The sequence below is a fragment of the Sarcophilus harrisii genome, chromosome 6 (genome assembly GCF_902635505.1).
Source record: "Sarcophilus harrisii chromosome 6, mSarHar1.11, whole genome shotgun sequence".
NCBI lineage: Eukaryota > Metazoa > Chordata > Mammalia > Dasyuromorphia > Dasyuridae > Sarcophilus > Sarcophilus harrisii.
Window position 1 is genome coordinate 160233372 of NC_045431.1, and position 23357 is coordinate 160256728.

Below are 23357 nucleotides of genomic sequence, written 5' to 3' on the forward strand. Positions count from 1 at the left end.
AGTTTCTTAAAGAGCTGATATATATTAGAGGCTGCAAATTTTATTTCGGCTGTGGCAATTCTTTGTACCATACCTACTGAATAGACCGAATCAGATATTATATTTATGTCTCCTGGATAATAAGTAAGAGCTAGAATGATCAAATACGATTCATTCTGCTGAGTGGACTGAAAAGGAGTTCTGACTACTCTCTTTATAGTTAAATCATGAGAGTATACTGCCCAAATATTATGTTTGGATGCATCTGTGAAGATAGTTGGTCCTTTAAAAGGTATTTTAGAAACTTTTTCTTCAAGGATCCATTGCCAATTATGTAATAGTCTGGTTATCTTTAATGGAGAGCCATGTGTAAAATTCGAAGCCATGGCTAATAAAATTTGCCATTCTGGGATGGTCACACAACACACATTAAATATTTGTGTATTGGTATAAAAGTCTAGATCTTGTCAGGTCTTGTCCCAGATAATTGTACTGCTCGTTTAATGGCCTTTAATAAAATTCTAGCCACAAGCACTGGGTAAGGAGTAAGGCTTTGTTCTGGTTGTGCCGGGAGGTTCACCCACTCTATCACACTGTCTCCTTGATGAAGATCTGCTGTGGGTGCCTCTTGTGTGGCAAAAATGGATATTTCCAAGGGTTTTTGAGTGACGCTTTCAACCACATTGGATAAAGCCAGTTCAACTTTTCTCAAAGCCTCTTGAGCTTCTTTTGTAAGCTGGTGTGGTGAGTTTAAAGCACTGTCTCCCCTTAAAATGTCATATAACAGTTACAATTGATAGGTAGTCAGGCCTAACACTGGTTGCATCCATTGGATATCTCCTATCAATTTCTGAAAATCATTCAATGTGTTTAGCTTCTCTGTTCTTAAGGACAGTTTTTGTACTGTAAGCACCTTAGGGTATACTTCATATCCTAAATATTGAAAAGGAGCATGTCTTTGAATTTTTTCTGGTGCTATGTATAATTTGTAATTCCTTAGTGTTTCTATGGTCTTTTGTAGACATGCCTCTAACATTTGTTCCTCAGGTGCACATCCCAAAATGTCATCCATGTAATGTAATAGCATAACTTTTGGGAATGCTTTTCTTACTGGAGCAAGAGCAGCAGCAACATACATTTGACACATAGTAGGGCTGTTTTTCATTCCCTGTGGCAAAACTGTCCATTCATATCTTTTATAAGGCTCAGCTAAGTTAACGCTGGGCACTGAAAAGGCAAATCTTTTCATATCCTTCTTATCCAGAGGGATAGAATAGAAACAATCCTTAATATCTATGACCCAAAGAGGCCATTCTCTAGGCAACTGAGTAGGAGATGGAAGTCCAGGCTGAAGAGTTCCCATAGTTTCCATCTGTTCATTCACTTTTCTTAAATCCGTTAACATCCTCCATTTTCCAGATTTCTTTTTCACAACAAACACTGGGGAATTCCAAGGACTTAGAGAAGGTTTTAAGTGTCCTTGGTCAAGCTGCTCCTGTACTATATCTAATAAGGCCTGAATTTTATCTTTACTTAAGGGCCACTGCTCTATCCACACTGGTGTATCAGTTTTCCATTGGATAGGAACAGGTGAAAGTGTTGGCAGGCCTTCAACAGCAGCCCTGCTTAAAAAACCGAAGTACTCATTTTTAACCCTAATTGCTGTAAAACGTCTCTTCCCCACAGATTGATGGGGATTTTTTCAACTATAAAAGGAGTAAAAACTCCTGTTTTGCCTTCAAAAGTCCATCTCATAGGGGCAGCACTAACTTCAGCTGCTATTGATCCTCCTACACCAGACATGTAGGTGTCTGCTTTAATCTTTGGCCAGTGACTGGGCCAGCTGGCACCTCTAATGACCGTCCGATCTGCACCAGTGTCTACCAATCCTTCCAATGGAAGGCCATTTATATAGATTGTGAGCATAGGTCGGTCAGTTGTTACAGCTGCTGTCCAGTAAATTGCTGGATTTTGTGATCTGGAATCAGAATCTGGGTGACTATCACCAGGCTGCTTATTAGGATTCTGTATGAGTAAACCTGATGCTACTATTTCTCCTGGGTGATAAGTCACACATTGTCTGCCTGTATTGGTGACTGGGATATTATCTACACATTCCCCAGTTTCCCACATCAGTGTGTGGATGGACGCTGTTTTGTACATACAAAAAGGAGGTGAAATGGTCAAGCCTACTGTGCCTAGAGGCAAGGGATCCATAGGTTGGAGAGGAACAGATTTCACCTCTCCAGGGGGTATCTCAGAAGTCCCAGCTGCATACGACTCTATTCTTCCTAATTGTAATCCCTTTCTCCCATCAGGTTTCTTCCTGGCTGATTGATTGTGTAATCCCTTTCTCCCATCATATGACTTCCTGGCTGATTGGTCATGTCTGGGTATTGGACTTCTAGGTGCACTATTTCTCTGGGTGCACTATTGGCTGACATCATGCCTCAAGTGTTTTTTGCCTGGGGCCCTAGGGCTGGGCCCCTCATCCCATTTTCCTGAACCTGTCTACATTCTGAGGCTCAATGGAAGCCTTTGTTGCATTTTGGACATGGGGTATTGGGTCTTGTTCTCCCACCCTGTTTTCTCATTGAGCTTTCAGATGCCCTACTTTACCACACTGAAAGCACTGACGAGTCTCTCTGGAAGTCCCTTACCAGAAGGGACCCTGTCTTCCCATGTTGGGATCTTGGGAAATCTGCATCATAGCCTGGCTATAAAAGTCATTTGTGCCCACCGTGGCACAGCGTCTTATGAACTCTTCTAAAGGAGCATCCTTGAACAGTCCTAGTATAATTCTTCTGCAAATCTCATTAGCATTTTCCTTAGCAAGGTGCCTTATCAAAATGTCTGTTGCTGCATTTTCCCCATTAGTTCTTGTGATAGCAGTCTGCAAACATCCCACAAAGTCAGCAAAGGGTTCATTTGACCCTTGTGTTATTTTTGTGAAGGCCTTGCCCTTGTCATCTTTATTGTGGAGAGAAGCCCATGCTTTGATAGCATTAGCAGCAATTTGCTCATATGCTGCTATGGAATAATTAATCTGTACTGCGACGTCTGCATAGGAACCTGCACCTGTTAGTAGGTCATAGGTGATTGCAGCATGAACTGCACTTTGACTATTTTGTTGGGCTTGTGTCCTACAGAGCTCATTATATTCAGAAAGCCACAAGTAGTTTTGTCCAGGTTCTAGACATACCATTGCTATAGATTTCCAGTCATTAGGGGTCAAGATTTCAAAAGCCAAATTCTGTAATAACATTTTAACATAAGCTGATGTAGCCCCATAAAGAGTGCAGGCCTTTTTCAGGTCTTTGAGGATTTCTATGTCAAAAGGAGCATATTTTCTACTTTCTTGACCTGAAGAATTAAACTGTTGTATTACAGGAAAAATGTGATATTGGAATTCTGCTACATCTCTCCCTTGCACTTTGGCCTTAATTAGTCCCTTTTGCAATCTAGTCATAGGAGCTGTTGGATGCTGGGGGGGAAGTGCTGGTGCTGTCACTGTCCTCCCCTCTCCCCCACTACCTCTTCTCCCTCCATCCTGGAGGCTGGAGTTGATGGAGGAGAGTCAATTACCTGCTCCTTAGGTGGGACTAAAGCTGCCTCCTGGGGTGGAAAGTCACCACACCCTTGAGCCTCACTTAAGTCTCCAGGCCCTGTGGGAATATGGTCATTAATCTCTTCATTGTCTTCTTCCTTTATCTCAGGCTTCCCCATTTGGCTATTTCTAGAACTTTTTTTCTTTCTTCTAGAAATAATAGGGTTTTTTAAGGCCAACTGTATTATATTGTATAAATAAAATGCCTCTATGGAAATTGAATGAGGACCGTTTTCATTGTAATATGCAGAGAGCTGTTGCCCAATTAATGTCCAATTATCTCGAGAGATTTGCTCTTCCTCTATGAACCAAGAGGAGGTGCATTTTAATGTACCCAAAAGTCTAGCTATCTGTTCCCAAGTTATAAGTAGCCCTTGGTCTTCTATCAGCTTAAGCATGCTTTCTATAGCGCCACTCCTGGGTGTGGTTGAAGGGGTTGGGGGGATGGAGAATCTTTAGCTAGCACCTGTCCCATTTCAGCCAAAAAAAGGTTATTAGTTTAGTCTTTAAGAAAATAAGTTCCCTGTTTGTCTATTACAATACTCACCCAAGTTCCTGGTCACCGGAGACTTCTTCAGTGAAAGTAGGGTCTTTGGTTCCCACGCTTGGGCACCAAATGTGATGACTACATATTTTAAAATCAGCCTGAGTCAGGAATTCAGGTTAAGGAAAAATCTTAAATCTTTATTCTCAGTAGAAGTGAAGAAGGATCGGAAGTGAATGGGGATCAGAGGTGAATGGGGGTTCACGATCGCATTGTGTGCAGCTGAGTCAAGAAGCCAGCCAGACTAGATGCCATCCAGCAGTCTCTCTCCTCCCCTCTGCCTCCACTCACCAAAATCGTCATTTCCTATACAACACATCAGGACTTGCACAAAGAGTGGGCAGGGGCCATTCTTTGTCCAAGCATATATATTAATAGAGTATGGTCCAATTACTATTTAGTCTCATGTGCTTGGGACCTCAGTGCATCAACTCGAGCTTCAACCCATTATATGAATACATAACTCATTATTTTGGGCAATTCTAAAACTATATATATATATATATATATATATATATATATATATATATATACTACAGGTATGAGTATAATAAATTATATATGTATATAAAAAATAGAGAAGGTGCCAATCTACATTGATAGAGGAAATTTTCCTATTTGGGAGTTTCCTTTGCCAGTGAAATCATAGTTGATCATTTCTAATTTATTCTGACTATGGTTTGCTTGTATATAGTTGTTTGCATTTTTTGTCTTCCCCATTAGCCTATGAGATATTTAATTAGTTCCCCTAATTTTCTATCCCCTTATCCTCGTTTTCTGATAGTGACTGTGTAGTAAATATGTTGAGTTCAACTCTTTATGATCCCATTTGGAGTTTTCTTTGGCAAAGATACTGTGGTAGTTTGCTACATTCTTTCCAGCTCATTTTACAGATGAGGAAACTGAGGTAAACAAGGTTAAGTGACTTGCCCAGGATCACCCAGCTAGTAAGTGTCTGAGTTTGGATTTAAACTCAGGTTGTGGTGCTCTCTCCTCGGTGTCACCTAGATGCCTCATTGCATATAGGATGGCCAAACATTTAGGAACCCAAGACAATTTTTCTCTGAAATTGTGATATACCTTTCTTGTCCTACCTTTGTCTAGGCAATCATTGGGGGATTCCTCAGTACCCCTTAATTCTGACTTCCTATTCCTTTATCTCCTTTATCTTAGTTGTGTTCATTTCCTCTATTTCTATTTCCCCATCCGGGTGATCAAATCCCACTTGCAATTGTTCTCTTGATTGATTTGTTTGACATTGTTTTTATTATTACTTTTGAACTAAATCCTGGCTATAATTGTTACCCACTTTTGGAATATCAGCAGGAAAGACTTCAATATCTTTCCCTGAAAGCTGCAATGTGGATGATGGAAGGAAAGTTGTTAGCACTTCCTTAGCATGATGATAAAACTGGGGGGGGAAAAGGGCTAGCTGCTAGATGGTGCAGAAATAGAGCACTGGACTTGGAATCAAGAAGACATGACTTCAAATCTACCCTTCAGATTCTAGCTGTTTGATCAGCTCTGTCTTCCTCATCAGTATGATGGTAACAGTAGTACCTATCTCCCAGGGTTGTTAATAAGGATAAAATGAAATAAAATTTGTAAAAGGTTATATAAATGCTAGCTAGAATTATTTTTATTTTGGCTGTACTTACTTAAGTAAGCCAATATGACCTAAATCTCACCAAAACTTGATTCTTATACATGTCAATCTTGCTTATAAATGTTGGAAAGGGAATAGAGTACTGGTTCATATGAAACAGACATTGAGCAAAGCCCAGGTTGGGGTCTGGCAAATGCCATGGTTGGCTAATACCCATGTTGTTCTAGGAAGGCAACATGGGGGATTTCCAGGAGAGCTGGAGGTCAGAAACCCAATGTAGCCTGCAAGTCTTAAACCCTGCCAGGTTCTGACCAGCCTCAAACCAAATCTTCCTCAGTCTTTCCCCAGAAAATCCTCCCCCTCACTGCATTCTTTAGTCTGCCTGGAATCCATGGAGCAGTGAGCAGCCTCACACCCTGTGTGTGAGCAGGGTGGAGCTCTCTCCCAGTTGTCCCTGCCTTTAATTTATGGGATGATAGACAGATAGTATAAATCCAAATCCATGACAAATACATTACAACAAATCCATTAGGCTGAATAAAGGGTGTTTCCATCTTAATTTAGTTTAGAGTAGGAACCACCAGGTCAATGGTACAGGTATGGATGAATTATTTATTTAAATAATCCCCATTGAAACCCAGCCCTTTTTATTAGGTACTTTAGAAGGCTCATACCCTGAGTGGATATATAGGCAGGCGTTCTTTTCCCCTTTATTATGAATAGAGAAAAATTTAAATCAATGATTTTATTCTCTTTACATGCACACACAGACACACTTATTCATGAAGCAGAAGGGAAAGCATAAAAGCTCTTTTTTGAGGGGGAAGGCTACAAGAGTGAAATATTTCATATAAAAGTTGTTACACTGTTTGAGTTGACCAATATAGTGCTTTTCTCTGTTTTAAAAATCTTCTTAATAAGGAATGAATGGCTTAAAGGAGAGGGAAAAGTTGCATTCAGGAATGAAGGTGATGAACAAAACATATAAATGATTTATTCCCCTGAGGCAATTGGGGTGAAGTGACTTGCCTAGGGTCACACAGCTAGGAAATATTAAGTGTCTGAGACTAAATTTGAACTCAGGTCCTCCTGATTTCAGGGCTGGTGCTCTATCCACTGCGCCACCTCATTGCCCCTAAATAATTATTTTTAAGGTAGCAAAGTCAAAAGACAGAGTTCATGAAAAGAAGTCCTTATTTACCAAAAGTCATTTTTTCTTTATCCTTCAAATTCTCAAGGCTGCAAATATCCTTTTGATTTCCATAGTCCCAAACTGTACATGGCCCAAACAAATCACAATTTTAACTAAATATACACATAAGATGCTCTAGTAAAGGAAGCTTCTGTTTTTATTGCAGAAGACCCCAAGAAAAAAAGAAAAAAAACTAAGAAATAGAAGTAGTTATAAAATAATAGTGTGGTATGTGAACATGTGCACCCATGTGTCTAATAGTAGTCATTTCTAGGACGTGGAGGGAAGAAAAAGAAATTCACATGATAACTTTATTATATATTTAAAAGGAATAGCAAGTTGTATATAGCAGATTTGAAATTTCATGTGCAATCATCTTTTTTATTATACTATATTATGGAAAAGCTTGTTTTATCCACAAATTAAAAATAAACTAAATAAAATAAACAAAAAAAAAGACACAGAAATATACTGTCTTAATGAAGATGAAAAGGTTCAAGAAAATGGCAGGAGCAAAAATCAAGAAACCACTTCTTTGTCACATTCTTACAGTGAAATGTGAATTAATAGGGACAAAGAAAGATAATTAAATTTATTGACATAAAATAAACTTATAGCTCTTGACAGCTTAAAAATTATATGCAATATGTCCTATTGTTACAATCATTTGTTTGACATGATTTGGCATTGAGTCACAAGATTTTAACATGTGCTGTTTAATAAAGGGCAGACAAGATGTACACATAAAAATATGTACAGAATATAGATAGGTAAAATGAATATTTGGGTGAAAGATGAGTAGGTGGGAAGGGTGAATACTAATAAGTCAGAGGTTTAGGAAGGATCAAGGTAGATGCTGGCTCTTAAATTGAGTTTTGATGAAAATCAGAGATTTTGAGAAGTGGAAATGAAAAAGGAGAACATTCTGGGTGGGAGGAAAAGCCAAGGCAAAGCCACAGAGAGGAGAGAGGATATATATATATATGAAACAGCAACAAATAGCTCAGTATAGCTGGAACACAGTGAATGAAATAATGGATTAGACCAGAAAGGAGGAGCTAGATAGGGTATGAAGATTTTTAAATGTCAAATGGAGATGTTTGCCTTTGATTCTAGAAGCCTAAAGGAGGCACTGGATGCTACTAAGTGGGGTTTGTTGACTGACTGACACCTACAGAGGTGAACTTTAGGAAAAACTCTTTTTGCAGCTGTTTGTAAGAGGGATGTGAGTGGGGAAAGATTCCACACAGGAAGACAGAATAGGAGGATATTATAATAGAGTAGGCAAGAAGTGATGAAGGACTAGGGCTCTTTGAATGGATGAAACAGAGATGCACTTGATGTGGTAGAGATAGAAATGATGAGATTTGCAATTTGTTTGGATAGGTGAAGAGTTGAGGGTGACATCGAGGTTGTGAACTTGGGTGACTGAAAGGATGCAAAGTTCTGAAGAATTGGTTGTGGGAGGAAGGAAAATGAATCAATCAGCAACTAGTTAATAACTATTGTTTAATAGAATTCAAATCCTTCCTTTGGAAAAAATAACACACACACACACACACACACACAAATCTTGGCTGTTTGAATCTAACTAACCTCTATCCTCAATTTACCCCCACTAGGTTGATATGTATTGACACAAAGGTTCCTTTCTATGAAAGCATGCTGCAAGATGAATAAGCCTAGAGATCACTTATATACTAATTAAATAACCAGACAAAAAAAGAGTAGCTGTTAATGGGTTAATATAACCTGGAAGAATAAAGACTGAAACAAATAAACATTTAAGTGCCCACTATGTGCCAAGCTTATTTGATTTTTATAATCTTGTGAGTTAAGTTCTGTTATTATCCCCATTTTAGAGTGGAGGAAGTTGAGTTGAACAGATTAAATGATTTGCTCAAGATTACACAGCTAGTTTCTGAATTTGAACCCATATCTTTCTGGCTCTTGACCAAGGACTCTTTCTTTTCTTTCTTCTTCTTCTTCTTTTTTAAAGTTGTTTAATAATAATATTTTATTAAATAAAAAATAAGTTTAATAAATGTAGTGAAATTATTTTCATAATTACTTTTTTGGATGGTTTCTTTTTCCCCCTTTATTAAATTTTTTTCTGGTTATAAATGTATATTAACTTTTTTTTTAAACACACATTTCTTTATGAATCATGTTGGGAGAGAGAAATCAGAACAAGAGGGGAAAACCATGGGAGAGGAAAAAAAAAGAAGTGAACATAGTATATGCTGATTTATATTCAATTTCTATAGTTCTTTTTCTAGATACAGATAGAGTTTTCTATCTAAAGTTAATTGGGATTGCCTTGGATCAAGGACTCTTTCTAATGTGTTATTCACAGAAGTAATTGGTGTCTTCATGGATAGAGTGCTGGGCTTGGAATCAGGAAAACCTGATTGCAAATCGATCCTTAGACACTTATTAGATGACACACTATTCTCAACGGTAAATGGAGTTGATTTTAATAGCACCTACCTTTCAGGATTGTTATATGGATTAAATAAAATAATGTCTATAAAAGTACTTGGTCTAGAGTAGACACTGTATAAATGCTTATTCTATTTCCCAACTGGCCACCTGCAAGAGAAGTCTCTAATGGAGTACTCCAAAGGCACAGTCCATCTGAAAAAAAATCTAAGGGTTTTGGAAGACTGAAACTTCAAGATGAGTCAAAAGTATATTATAGCAGCCAAGAAATCTAATGGGATCTTAGGCAACTTTAAAAGAGGCACACTGTCTAAGATCGGAAAAATGATAATTCCACTGATACAAATTGCTCAGACCTATAATATTGCATTTTATTCTGGGTCCCAGATTTTAAGGAGGCTATTGATAAGCAGTAAACTAGCTAGGATGGGACTGGACCTTGAAATCATGTTGTAGGAAAATGACTTGAAGGAACTGGTAATTTTGGTCCGGAGAAGACTGGTGGGAGGGGGAAGGTGGGAGTGGGATTAAGACTGACTTTAGGTAGGTGTAAGGCTGTTAAATAGAAAAGGGAAGTCTTGTTCTGCTTGGTCCCAAAGGGCAAAAGTAGGAGTAATAGGTAGAAGTTGCCAAGATTTCATTTAGGCTTGATTTAAGTACAACAGATGTCTTGTTGAACTCTGGAACTTCTTGCTCCCTAGATTCGTTGTGAGTCATTTTGGAAATCATATTTATACAAAAAATGAAAGATCACCCTCCCCCCATTCTAGTTTATTTTCACTTCCCAAACCAATCTTAAATTAAACAACAAAACTGAATAATAAGGTAAGCAACAAATAAAAATTAGGTACTGGAATCAATCTCTATTCTTTTTCCTTTCCCAGATCCAGACATAAGTGAACATATTCTCCTTTCAGCTCCCTAATAATATAATCCCTAACTATCCCCAATCCTCCATAATCCTACCAGTATAATAGAAAATGAGAACATACTTTGTGCCAAAGGAAGAAAAAAAAACTTTGATTTTTAGTACCATCTGTCTTGCTTAAGGCTCTGTGGGTTGACAAATGGTTTCTTTATTTTTAAATTCTTTCAAGATACAGGCTAAAGATACTTAATACAAAATATTTCTCCTAAAAACTTGGTTCACTCTTTGTCACAAATACACCCAGCAACCTTTATCATAGGGAAGCACACGTAAAAATAATATCTTTTACAAGGTTTTCATTTCAAGAGGACCAAGACATCATGAAAGTGGTGTCTTGACTTGTACATTAATTTGTGCTTAATTTAAATAAGAATGAACCTCATTCTTTCCTACAAAGTATCAAAGTTTAGTAGCAAGACAAAGATCAGGAGGACTCAAGCGCGAATTTGGTCTTAGCTTTTACTTAGCCCTTTGTCATTGAATGGAGATAGCCTCAGACAAGCTGAGATCTGGGAAAAACTTTAATTTAGAAAAAGTCCTTGGTCACTCAATGCATCCTGGGTCATCACAAGTTGTCTTGACTTTTGTTTCACCACTGAACTTTGATGACTCTAGAGGAGAGACAAAGGCTGATGGCTTTGTACAGCTCTGCCTCAAATTAAATCAAATTCAATCAAAATCAAATACCACCCTTGTGATGTCATTGATCCTCTTGGAGAATGAAGGGCAAACAACAATACCCCAATTTATACTCTTAAACTCTACCATCTCCTACACAGAGGCCACTTCACTTTCTCATTCCTCAGAAGACTTACCTTCAACAAAAAGTCTTTCTTTGTCCCCCTTAATTTTAGCGTTTTCTTTCTGAATTAATCTTCAATTTGCCTTCTCCTTTATCTGTTCATATATTGTTGTTTGCATATTGTCTTTCTCTTTACCCCTATTAGACAGTGAGTTCCTTGAGAATAGGGACCATTTTTTTGACCATTCTTTATCCCCAGAGAATAGCATGGTGCTAAGCACACAGTAGGTATTTAATAAATGCTTCTTGATTCATGATATGGGAATTTTAAAATGTTCTTTTATTAATTTTTATTATTTGAGACTTAGAGTATTTCTTCCTGCATTTTCTGGTTAAGAAAAAGCCCTTCTTTTATTAATAATGATTGTACTTGATGAAAATTTGATTCCCAGAATAAAAATATTAAGGGAAAATAAGCTGACATTCCTTCAATAAAAGCCAAAGGAGAGTTTGAGCTCCCTAAAGTGATTTAGATATTTGTTAGCTCCCCTAACTAACCATGTAAGGAAAGATCTCCTTGACATTACAGTTCTTAGTTATCTTGATGATATATAAATCTTTCCCCTCAATTAGTCTATAGGAGCCCTCAAAATGTTGTTTAATCTGTAACCCAACTTAGTTTACCTTTAGAATCTGTTCGACTAGGTTTATTTATATATGAGATTAAGATTTATTAAGTTTGTTCAGCTTTTAAGACATTGAAAGAAGTATAAGATTATGAATCTGTCTTTAATCTTTATAGCTAAAGAGAATGTAGAAGATTGCAATTGTAAAAGAATGATTTATCTGTTATTCTGACATAATTTTGTTTTGTAAGGGGCTTTGTTAGAATCCTAATTAGGGTTCAAATTTATTTATTTGTTTTTATCTGAGATCTAAACCTATGCTTAAGCATAATAATAAACTTAGACTTTTGTTATCTCTATAGTTTCTGTGTACACTGATTTCTGTAGCAATTTCTCATATAACATTTGACTACTGAGAGTACTTTCTCATGATTCAACCTCTATGTCCAGATTGATTAACAACCTCCTGGGAAATGGGGTCCTGGGAATTTCTCTCTGTCACTTTTAAAGAGGCTGATTTAAGAGCTAGTTTATTCAACTCTCCTGGATGTCATAATTACAGTACTTAATAAACATTATTTCATTTTACCCTAAAAACAGCCCTGGGAGATAGATACTATTATTATCTTCATTTTATGGATGAGGAAACTGAGGCAAATAGATTAAGTGATATATGCAGGGTTACATAGCTACTAAGCATTTAGGGCTGGAAGCCGAGTCTAGTATGCTTCAGTAAAAAAATAAACAAAAAGGCAGGGGTAGAATCAGGATCTCAGGCAAAGCAAAAACAAAAATAGAATTAATTACAATAGATAATCAGGGAAACCACAGTTTGCTAAATTTAAGGTACCATGGACAATGAAATAATATCAAAAAATTGTATAGCATTTCTCCAAAAAAGACTTCATTTCACAAATATGTACTGAATATAGAGATGAATCAAATTTTATGTACATAAAAGCCTTTTCCCAATTGATAAATGATCAGAGCATATGAAAAGGCAATTTTTCAGAAGAAATCAAAGCTATATGTAGTTATATAAAAATGTTCTGCATCACTATTGATTAGAAAAATTAAAATTAAAACAACTCCGGGGGAAAAGAAAACAACTCTGAAGTATCATCTCATTCCTATCAGAAACTACAAATGTTAGAGGGAATGAGGGACTTTGTGCATACATATCCCTTTGACCCAGCAATGCCAATTCTAGCTCTGTATTCCAACAAAATCAAAGAAATAGGAAAAGGAGTTATATATACCAAAAAAAGAGTAGATTTTTTTTTTTGTGGTGACAAAGAATTGGAAATAAAGGGGATGCTCATTAATTGAACAATGGTTGAACAAGCTATGGCATATGATTGTGACAAAGTACTGTTTTTTTTTTTTTTTTTTTTTTTTTTTTTTTTTTTTTTGTGAGGGAGGTTGGTTTCAAGAACACATGGAGAGATCTAAGTGAACTGATGAAAAGTGAAGTGAGAAGAACTGGGAGATCATTGTGCATAGTAACAACAATGTGAAAGACTTGGTTACTCCGATCAATACAATGATGCAAGACAATTTCAAAAGATTCATTATGAAAAAATGTTATCTACCTTCAGGGAAAGAACTGATGAACTCTGATTATAAATTAAGATATAAATTTTCTGACTTTATTTTTCTTCTTTTTTTGGGGGGGGGCTTATGGATAATATAGAAATATGTTTTGCATGACTTCACATATATAATCATTATCATATTGTTTGCCTTCTCATTGGGGAAGGGAGGGTTTGGGAGAAAGAATTTGGAACTAAAATTTTTTTAACTTAATGTTAAAAATAAATAAACAATTTCTAAAAATTGCTTCAGACAATTATCTTTTCCTTGTTTATCTGAATTGAAGTGCTTCAGGTATATCAAGAAACATCATGGTCCAACTAAAAAAAAAATTTGCCAAAATGACAAATCCTTCCTTCCTTAACATGACCTCATGTCTATAAAGTGAGTACCAACAAGTTTAACCAAACAGAAGAAGTGAGACAGCTGTCTCTTATGGGAAGTGATTTTCACTGTGCAGTTTCCCACAAAAGAAAAGATTTGTTTTTCTTGGGGTTCAGGAGTATGTAACTTAGGTGTCCTTTTGATGTGTAATCCATGGTGTCCTGGTAGAGCTGAGATCCTGTTTTCCAATACCTGACTACCCAATTATTTCAAAGTTACCCAGTTCTCTAAGACAGCCTGGACTGTTCTTTCTTTGCTATTTTTTTTTCCCCTGAAGGCAGGAGAAGCAGGTTTGAGGGTGGGTGGGGAGGCAGATTTCAGGAAGTTCTTCAAGTGAAGAGGAAAAATGAGAGGAAGAAAGAAAGGGAAGAAGCAACTTCATGAGCTTCTCTGGGAAGACCAAAGTCATAGTACCTATTCTGTTCATTTTAAAGGTTACTTGAAGTTCTGAAACTTTGTCAAGCTATACCAAACTAAATCATATGAGCAACCTTATTTTACATCTTGTACTTATAATAATGATAGCCATCATGTATCAGTATACTGCACTTTGAGGTTTATAGAACATTTTACAAATGCCTTATTTTATCCTCATAACAGCCCAGGATGATAGGTATCCATTATTATGCCCATTTTATAGATGAGTAACTAGAAGCAAACAGATTAAATTGTTTAAATTCCCTTATATTACATTAATTTTGATAATAGCATGTGATATATAGAGTGATTATAAGTGGTTAGAAAATTTTTGAAAAGGATAAATCAAATTCTCATTTACTTTTTGATGTCTCTTTATATGGTATTACATATAAGATACAAATTATTCATCACTGGAAATGAGGACATTTGTTCATATTATAAAATTGGGAACATTGAATGAATAGGTAATGAATGTGAATGTTATTCAATTTTATCAATCAACAAGAATTTTTTAAAGAACTTCCTATATTCAAGGCACTGGAGACACTAAAACAAAAAATAAAAATCTCTGACTTTGAAGAATTTACAATCTATCAAAGAATTGGAGGTATTTAGTTGAATAAAGGCAATTAAGTTTCTTCCTCTATCTGGCGCCTACCTTCCTGTAGGTGGATCTATTTTTTATTATTTCCTATCTTTGGGGGTCACTTTCCCTAGTGGTACTTTAGGTTCCTTTTCAACAGGAGTTCGAATCGAGGGTTAAGGGAACCAAAACCAAAGAGTTTTGGGGGACAGAGATTCTCCTGAAGCCTCATTCCCCCAAAAACCACTGGATCATTTAGGTCCAGGAGACTCCATTATAATCCTGATTCATAGTGAGTTAATCTTTCTCTTGCTTTGAAGAAGTTATAAAAATATTTATCAATAAAATGTATATGATCTGTTTTGAATTTTCAATTAGGGAAACTCTATATGTGACCATCTACACCCCCTCCCTTCCACTGCCCCTAAGCAAACAAAAATACCACTTCTATGTTCCTACCCTGAAGGGATCAAAGAAAAAGAAAAAGGATCCTTGTGTACAAAAATATTCATAGCAGCTCTTTTCATGGTGGAAGAGAATCGGAAATTAAATGGATGTCCATCGACTGAAAAACTGATTAAAAACTTATGTCATATGAATGTGATATAATACTATTGTGCTATAAGAAATGATGAAATGAAAATCTGGACTTATATGAAGTTACAAAGTGAAGTGAGCATTGCTAGAACCCTACACAATGTCAATACTATTGTAAAGATACTTTTATCTGTGAAAAACTTAATAACTGATCAATATGATTCATGATTATTCCAAAGGATCTTCATGAAAAATGTTGACCTCCTTCAGATATTTTTCTTTACTTTCTTTTTTTTTATTAATGCTTTTTTAATTTTCAAAACATATGCATGGACAATTCTTCAACATTAAACCTTACAAAACCTTGTGTTCCAATGTCCCCCCTCCCCCATGCCCTCCCTTAGATGGCAAGTAGTCCAATATATGTTAAACATGATTTTCTTTACTTTCTTGCCTTTTTTGGAGAACATGATTAAGATGGATATATATTTTCCATGACTATCTCTTTATTGTTATTACTTTCTCTATGGGTGAAAAGCTCTCCATTCCTTGCCAGGGAAAGCATAAACTTGTTCCAAAGTTTATCTCTGTTCTTTTAAATATTACATTTTATATCATTCTTTACTTCCATATATATTCTTCTAAAAGCTAGTATTAAGATAAAATTGTAGTTAACCTAATGCCGTATAAATAGGTCTGTATATTTTAGGGTCAAAGGTTCATTGCTGGGTCATTTTACAGTTTTATACCTTTTTTGGACATAGTTACTGTTATCCAGAATGATTCACAAATTCACAACTCTATCAACAATGTATATATATATATATATATATATATATATATATATATATATCTGTTCTCTTATTCCATTAAGCATTTGTCATTTTCCTTTTCTGTCATGTTAGGCAATGTGCTGGGTGTGAAGTGATACCCTACAGTTATAATTTGCTTTTTAAAAAATTATTAATGACTTAAAGTGTTGTGTTTATTCAGCTTTTTTTTCTCTCTGAAAACTGCCTGCTTGTTTCTTTTGACTATTTATCAGTTAATAACTCTTATTTTTATAACTTTGACTCAGTTCCCTTACATATTTAAAAAATGAGACCTTTATCAGAGAAACTGGCTATAAAATTTCACCCTGGTTTTCTGCTTTTCTTCTAATTTTGGTTGCATTTGTTCAAAAACTTCTTAATAGTGAAAAATTGGAACAAGAGGTTTGGCCATTGTTAATGCTGTAAAGTTACCCATGCATATATCCTGTAAATAAAAGGCTATTAAATAAAAAAAAAAATCAAAAACTTCTTAATAGTAAGTAATCAAACTTATTTTCCCTCCCATAAATCTCTTTGTCTCTTGTTTATACAAACTCTTTTCTTATGCATAGAGTTGACAGGTAATGTTTTCCATGTCCTTAATTTGCTTATGCCATCATTTTTTATATCTGATAATATACCTATTTTAAAGTTTATCTTGGTATATGATGTGAAATATTGGTTTCTGCCAGACTGCTTTCCATTTTCCAGTAAAATTTTTGTTTTTCAAATAGTGAGTCCTTGCTTCAACAGCTCAGATCTTTGGGCTGGTCAAATAGTAAGTTACTATGCTTATTTGCCTCTGTCTATTGTGTATCTAATATATTTCATAGATCAGTTACTCTATTTCCTTTTCAATACCAAATTATATTGATTATGATCACTTTATGATATAGTTTGCAATCTAATATGGCTAGGCAATCTTCTTTCATATTTTTTTCTTTGATTTTCTTGATATTCTTGACATTTTGTTTCTCTAATTGTTTAGATCTGATTTTATTGGTGTGAGAAGTATTTTGTAATTGTGTTCATATAGTTCTTTGGTTTGTCTTGGCAGGTAGACCCCCAAGTATTTTATTTTGTCTACAATAATTTTAAATGAAATTTCTCTCTCTATCCTTTGCTGATGGCTTTTGTCAGTAACATATACAAATGCAGATATTTTGTGTGGGTTTATTTTATATCCTGCAGCTCTGTTAAAACTGTGAATTGATTCCAGTAGATTTTTGGATGATTTTCTAGGATTCTCTAAGTATATCACCATATCTGCAAAGAATGATGGTTTTATTTCCTGATTGTCTATTCTAATTCCTTTAATTTCTTTTTCTTTTCTTATTGCTAAAGTCAACATTTCTAATACAATGTTGAATAATAGTGGTGATAATGAGCATCCTTGTTTCACCCCAATCTCATTGGGAATGCATCCAGCTTCTCTCCATTACAAATAATGCTTGCTGTAGGTTTTAGACAGATGCTGTTTATTATTTTAAGGACATTTAAGGAAATTATGCTCTCTAGTGTTTTTAATAGGAATGGGTGCTGTATTTTTTCAAAAGATTTTTCTGCATCTATTGAGATTATCACATGATTTCTGTTGGTTTTGTTATTGATATGGTTGATTGTGGTGATAGTTTTCCTGATATTGAGCCAGCCCTGCATTCTTAGTATAAATCCCATTTGGTCATAATGTATTATCCTGCTAATAAGTTGCTGTAATCTTTTTGCTAATATTTTATTTAAAATTTTTGCACTAATATTCATTAGGGAGATTGGTCTGAAATTTTCTTTCTCTGTTTTGGTCCTTCCTGATTTAGTACCTTATTTGTGTTATAGAAGGAATTTGGCAGTACTCTTTCTTTGCCTATTTTTTCAAATAATTTACATAGTATTGGAATTAATTGTTCTTTAAATATTTGGTAGAATTCACTTATGAATCCATCTGGCCCTGGAGATTTTTTCTTAGGGAGTTCATTGATGATTCTTTCAATTTCTTTCTCTAAAATGCAGAGTAAAATGCTCTGCTTCAATTTCCTTAGTTGTAAAATGGGGATAATCATAGCAACCATCTTACAACTGGTGAAATCAAATGATATAATAATTATAAAGTGTAGGTCTGACATGGAATAAGCATTATTTAAATGTTAGCTAATGTTATTAAAATTTTTTTATTTTTATTGGATGAATGCCTATGTCTGCCCTTACATCCCTCAAAGTACCAAATAAATGCTACTGGTTATTGATTGAATCATTCTATCAGAACTTAGTGTAAACAAGGGATGTGTATCTCCTTGAATAAATAAAAGTTAAATATTTCAAATTTTATTTAACTTAATCAGTTAGTTATTGGGCATTGCCTCAGGCAAACTAAGACCTGTTATAGTTTTAAAAGGCCAAGGTCTCCATTGCATTTGGGGCTATCTCCAAGCCTCCTCATCTATTTCTTGCCACTGAACACAGATAGTTCTGGAGGAGAAAGAGAGGCTGGTGATTTTGTACAGTCCTGCCTCACTTAAATGTAATTCATTTGCTGGTCATGGTGTCACTTTCTTGATGTCATGGTCTTCTTTGAGAATAAATGACAAATAACAAGAGCTTCTTGGAGGCAGCAAGGACATCTAAAAGCGGTGAGATTAGAGGGATCTCCTCAAGAGTTCCCGGGTGGTAAATTCTAGGGGAAGGGCTTTAAAAACTCCAGTGAGTAAAAAGCAAGGTACATATATATTTCCCCAATTACATGTTAAAACAATTTAAATTATTTTTAAAAGTTTTAACTTCCAAATTCTATTCCTTCCCTTTTCCCTCTACTACCCCCTCCCTCATTGCAATCATAAAAAAAAAAAAACAAAAAACAAAAAACAAAAAAAACAAAAAAAACATTTTTATGTTTCACATTCATATGAAGGGACTTCATAAAACAAGAAATTACAAATCAGGTTCACAGAAGATCTTGCAGTGTCTACTAAAAATGAAGAAAATATTGCAGGATAACATTCCAAAAAGCAATAGACATAGGCTTATGACTTAGGCATAATTCCATGAGAAAAAAATTGAGCTTTAATGGACTTTAAAGCATAACTAATGAAACAACTTGGGATGAGTATAAACTGAGTAGAACTACAATCATGAGTCCAGAGAAACACAGAAAGGTATATTTATTTAAGTAATTAGGAAGAGCAGGATAATGATGAAGTGCCAATATTCTATAAGGAGAGAAGAAACAAGTGTTCATTCAGAATCATATTGCCTTCAAAAGATATCAAAAGAGTTCAATAAGAAACAAAACCAAACCAAACCAGATTTCCTGGACATAGATAGATTCTATTATGTTTTTTTTTTTTTTCTGAGTATTTTTTATAGGTAAGGAATAGGTAGCTGTTATCTATACAGAAAGAAATGTTGATCATGAAAGAATCACAATTTTCATCATCTTAACAGAATTAAACTAGTTAACAGGATTAACAAGATTCAATAATTTAACTTTTAACTACGGGTACAAGAAGCTGGAAAGCTAGTATTTACACTTCATTGGAAAATAAAACAGTTTTGCAAAACTTGCTTTGCGTGTTTTACATTTCATCTGAATTGTATTGTCCAACCACTTCTCGGCAGTCAATAGACACAACTTCTGCCATCAACCACAGCTGCTCAGGAGTTGCTGTAGTCATCGCATTTGCTTGGCTACAGGATTTTCAGCTCTTTTGGAATTCAGGAATTCATTACTAATCTTGGTCACATGCACTATAGAATAATTATTCATCTACAAACACGAAAGATACACAAACACACAAAAATATAGGGGTGACCTTGTGGTCACATGGAGGCCGGGTAGGAGATGGGGACATTGTCCCTTCTCCCACCCAACTCTGGGGAACCAGCTGGAACCAGTCTACATGGTTCACAGCTAGAAGGAATATAGCCCTTGTTAACTATTAGACCCTACTGAGCTCTTTTGGCTCAGAGGAAAGTGTTAGGGATTCCATTACAACCAGCAAATATTTATTCAGGCCTCCCTGTATATCAGACACTACACTAAACTAAATGCTAGAATACAAAGAAATAGCAAAAAAAGGTATATTATAAGGTATTTTTTCTTAAGTGAGAAAAACAGTATTGATAGAAGGTAGCCATGGCTGGACCAGAGGGAGAGGGAGGAACTTTTGAAGTCCCTTTTGTTGGTCCCTTCCTTTTCAAAATGAGGAGTTTTATATACATATGGAATGTATGTATTGGATCAGAACTGAGAGCTGGGAGTGTAATGGAATGGGAGGTTGGTCTTTTAGATGTCAGTGAAGGAGTTGGGGGAACTGTAACCCCAAAGCCCAGAACTAAGCTTTCTTCTGCATTTTCTCTCACTTTTCTCTGAGGTATTTGTCCTAGACAATTGTTGGGAAGGAAAGAAAAAGAGGGAGATCCAATGTAATACAATGGGTTGAGGAAAATTTACTGTCTTTAGAATCAAAGGACTTGGATTCAAATTTTATCTCTGTCCTTTCAAAGTATTCCCATGACTTTGTGCAAGCCATGTAATCACTTCAGATTCCTCACCTATAAAACTGGTGGTGGGAGTGGGGCTTTAGATGAGATGGCTTGGTAGGGTTCCCCTCAACTCCAGATCAATGAACCTTCTCTATAGATTTTCTCCATGGACAAAGAGGAAGGGGAAAGCAAAAGAACCAACTCCTGGTTTCTATGTAGGTATCTATTTTTGTCTCTGTGACACTAGCAATGGGCACATAGGAGGCACTAAATACTTGCTGAATTGTATTAAATGGAAAGGAAAAGAGATAGAATGACATATATAGGGAATACTTGACACTAAATACAAATAAGGAATCCTAGACACACAAAGGGGTAGTAGAGCCTTCTGGGAACTCTCGGTAAGGAGGGAAGGAAGGAAATAGAAATCTAAACATTTGTACAATCCTTTAGGAGTCATTCTATGAAGGACACAGAGAAGCCGTTTCCCCCATGGTCATCAAAATTGTTCATGGTCTTATGGAGGAAACTTTAGTATGGTCTTAAGGAAAATAGAAAAGGAGAAGAACAAGGAGAGAGACAAGATGGCCCCCATCAAGAGACTGGGGAGAAGGCTGCTGCAGTCACTGGCACAGGAGACAACACAGAATGAAGACCTGGATGGAGAAATCCTGGAACGTCAGGAGCTAAGGAGAACAGCCAGAGTGAAGTATGGGGAGACTCCTCTGGGTGCTTGGGTGCTTCCAGCAGAAGGGAGCTGGGGCTTGTGAGAAGAAGGCTTCCTGTGGGTCTGGACGCTCATCCTCAGGGAAGGAGCTTCTGCTTTGCTCTGAGCAGAAATGGCTGGCCAAAACGAACTGTCAGGGAGGAACCAAGGATTGGTAAGCAGCATAAATGAACCATCAAGTCACTCCAGCTGAAGCGTCTAAACTAACATCTGGTCTGGTGTCTAGTCTGAGCATCATATCTTCCTTAGACTTACCTGGGCCAGAACAGGATTCCTGCTCCATGTTACCTCAGCTCACTGGTGGCAGGAGTGGTACCCAGGCTGGCACCTTCCCCAGCAGCTGCTGCCCCAGTCCCCCAGACACAGACACATCCAGACTACCTTCAGGGCCCCATGGCAAAATCCCCGGCTATATCGGGGACTCCTTTTGTCTTAAGCTTGCTCAGCACCTGCCCCAACATCTCAAAAGGCTGCTAGCTTTGGCGGGGAAGGTTGGGGATCAAGTCAGGCTTAGCTGCAGCTAGGGAGGGCGGCCTTCAATCTTGGCGCTGTCAGGGTGGAAAGAACCAGAATCCAATTTCTCTAGCAGATAATAAGTCAACGAAATAGTTTCATACCAGATCACAGACGGTGGCGTCAAGGGGGAGGGGTGACCTCCATTCCTCTAGGGTGAAAAAAGCGCTGGCTCCCCGGTTGACAAAGGGCTGGCCATGAGCATCTTTCAAGTGTTCAAATTCAGCCTTTTCCGCAGGAACGATAGCGGCCCAGTCCGGTCGCTGTCCCAGGTCTTTTTTCCTAGAAGCAGCCCAAAGAAAAGCGAAAGCTGGAGCCAGGGGGAAGAGCTACCCTCCAAGAGGGCAAGTTGGACCGCAGCATCCGCAGCTCTTGGGGGCTGGGACTTTCCCAGGGGCGGGGTCCCCTAATACTGCGGGTAGCAGGAGAGGGGGTTCAGAGGGACGTGAGGAAGGGAGGAGAGAGCCCTAGTATCTCAGCGGAGGGACAAGGGTCTTCCAGGGGTGGGGAGTCTGCCCACACAGGACTGGGGAAGGGATGGGAAAGGAGGGGGAGAAAGGGGGAGACCATAAAAGGAGATTGCGTGGCGAACTCTGATCTATGGTCTTTCAGGGATGGGAACCATCCACGCAGGACATGGGGGATGGAAGTGGGTGGCAGGGACAGGAAAGGGAAAAAAGAAAGGAAAGAGGGAAAGGGAAGGGGAAGGGGGAAGGAGTAAGAGGAAGGGGAAGGGGAAGGGAAAGGGGGAAGGGAAGGGGAAGAAGGAGAGAGGAAGGGAAGCTGCAGCAGTGGTATCTGTGAAGCTCTGCTGCGTATTCTGGTCCTCGGGTCTTCCAGGGGTGGTGTCCACCCACGCCGGACTACGAATGGGGGCGGTGCAAACAGACTCAAGGACTGAAAGGAGACTGGAGGGAAGAGGGAAATGGGGAGGGGAAGCAGAGGGAGGAGTTGGAGAAGCTGCAGATCTTTCTGAGATGGGAACCGACCGCATTGCGGGGAGTGGGGGTGCAGAGGAAAGTGGGGAGGTGGGGGAGGAAAGATCACTGCTCCTATTCCCTGTAGTTGAGTGGAGGGACGAGAGCCTTCCAGGGGTGGGATCTACCATGATGCCTTTGGTTGATGGTGAAGAGACCCTGGGAAGGGGGAGGATGGAACGAGGAGAGGAAGGGGAAAAAAGGGAGAGGTAGCGGAAGGGTTGCTGCGGAGGGACACTGCAGCTACTGTCACTTATGGTGTGCCACAAACTTCCAGTGTCTTTTTGGGGGGAGGGGTGGGAGTTGGGGGGGAGGGTGTACCCTAGATGCAGTGACTGGGGTGGGGGAAAAAAAAGAGGAGGGGGAAGAAGGGAAAGCCTGCTATTAAGGCAGACTGCAGTAACTGGCTGTGCAACCCGCCCCTGGCCCTCTGCCATTCCAGCTGGCTGAATCAGCTACGTATTCTTCTGCAGACAAGACTCAAGACAGAGGATGTCCTCGCAATGGGGGGCAAAGAGACGGGGATAAGGGGAATGGGATAGTCCCCATCCCACCCCAGCTCCCTGCTTGTTTGCAGTGTCTGAGGTGGCAAAGTTGTGTCCCGAGGGGTGTGAGAAGAGGGCGCTAAAAGGAGAATCAGACGGGAAAGGGATAAACAATGGAAGGGGC

General features: G+C 37.7%; 1 long non-coding RNA gene across 1 annotated transcript; it reads right to left on the bottom strand.

Moving 5' to 3' along the window:
• Positions 1 to 19118: 19118 nt before the first annotated feature.
• LOC116419752 lies at positions 19119 to 22562 on the bottom strand. The gene is made up of 2 exons (XR_004230042.1): positions 21816 to 22562; positions 19119 to 21328 (listed from the first exon to the last, which is right to left on the bottom strand). It is a non-coding gene; the product is annotated as an uncharacterized LOC116419752 (long non-coding RNA).
• Positions 22563 to 23357: the final 795 nt, after the last annotated feature.